This window comes from Seriola lalandi, unplaced genomic scaffold, assembly GCF_002814215.2.
Source record: "Seriola lalandi dorsalis isolate HSWRI2012SDOR001 ecotype SW California unplaced genomic scaffold, Sedor1 jcf7180002054519, whole genome shotgun sequence".
Taxonomy (NCBI): domain Eukaryota; kingdom Metazoa; phylum Chordata; class Actinopteri; order Carangiformes; family Carangidae; genus Seriola; species Seriola lalandi.
Genome location: NW_019525072.1, coordinates 2,721,244 through 2,723,108, shown reverse-complemented (window position 1 = coordinate 2,723,108; position 1,865 = coordinate 2,721,244).

The following is a 1,865-nucleotide window of genomic DNA, read 5'->3' as shown; positions in this document are numbered from 1 at the left end:
ATATATATATGTATATATATATATGTATATGTGTATATATATATATATACATACTGACTATGTGATCCTTATGAAGGGATGAAGACTGTTTGGTGAAGACTTTGTTACTAAAGTGTCAGAGGCAGGGGGCGCTGTTGAAGTATTTTTCTTTAATGTACCCATGAATGTTACAATCCAACATGTTTAAACACTATAGCTGTAATTGCAGTGCTTTTTCTTTATCATTGTTGTCCTCTTCCTTCTCCATGACAGCTTGTCGCTTGTTTACATGTCCTCTGTCTCTGCCGTCCTCTCTACTCTCCATCGTCCTTTTGATGCTGCTGTTTTACCTTTTCACAAGTTATTTTATAAGTGTTTTCATCTCTGCTTTGTCACTTTTGTCTCAGTGTACTCTCAGAGTATTATGTTGAGTTTGAGTTAGATTTCCCTGCCGTCCCCTCGACCACTGTTGTTCCCTGCATAGGGAAGAAGATGAAAGATAAACTCACTGGCAGCACCGTGTTAGTACTGTACGATGCCATTCCAGTCCTATGCAAAGTTTTTGCATGCCTTATAGTTTTCACATGCGGTGTGGTAATATTTAAAGCCTTGTAATTATATGTATAATGTCATACCATTTTCATCTGCTGATTATTACCAAATAAATGGTTGCATCTTAACAAAGCAGAGTATTCAAACACATTCTTTTCTTTATTTTCTTTTTACTTACCAGTCTGTCTCTCTCAGGTCTGTTCGCAGCCAGGACTTTGAGATTTTGTGTTGATAAAAAAAAAACATGATAAACATGAAATAAAATTCCCAACCTTTTTGTCTTGTGGCCCTGCACAAATGCATGGTTTTCATTTGAATATCTGTCTGAGGCCCAAACAGGAAAAATTATCCAATATTTTACAAAAAAAAAGCAAAGATCAGAGAAACGCCTAAAGAATAAGTACATTTTTATGTAGCAATATTTTTTTTTTCTTCTTCTTCTTTCCTGTCTAATTGATAATGTCACGACTCCTCAGATTTATGTTGTGACCCTTTGGAGGGACCAGACCCCTAAGCTGGGAACCTCTAGAGCAAATTACCTAACTGTATATAAAGAATAATGTAAAGTACTGAAAATATTTTGTTGATAATACTTTTGTATTTTTATGTATTTTTACTTAAGTAAACCTTGTGAATACAGGAATTTAGCTTTTTCACATCATTGTAAGTACTTTTACGAGATGAGAGTGAAGGATCAGTACCATATGTTCTGTGTGTCAAACCTTAGTCTGTAAATTAACTGGTAACTTAAGTTGTAAAGCAAATGTAGTGAATTAAAAATTACAGTATTTCCTTCTGAAATGTAGTGGAGTAACAACAATAGAGAGGAAATACTCAGGTTAAGGACAAGTTCCTCAAAACATTGGATCTGGCTTGTGTGAACTCATTAAGACTCAGATAAAAAAATTCAATATGATTAAAAGCTAAAGTGTGAATAACTGTTCATAAGACGCTGATAAAACTTTTGGGATCAAACTTATAAATAATAATTACTCCAGTGTAACAGTAACAGCGCTTTGTTTACGTGGTGTCTTAACTTGTGAACTGGTTAAACTTTGCCCTCTCCCCTCTCCTCCCCCTCCGGCCAGCAGGTGTCTGTGCGAGGTGAATGGCTGAGGGGAAAATAGGACCTCTGTTCTCCACTGTCCCGGGAAATGAGCTGGAAAATGAGGGGCGGGCGAGACACACCCCCTTCTCAGGACCCGCTGCACTTTTCTTTTGGCTGGTTGCTGTCTCTTTCCCCCTCGATCCATGTTGTTTGAATACAGCTGCGACGTATGAATTTAGCAGGGAGGTTAAACAGGCCCACGATCTGTCACTCTCTTTCTCATGCC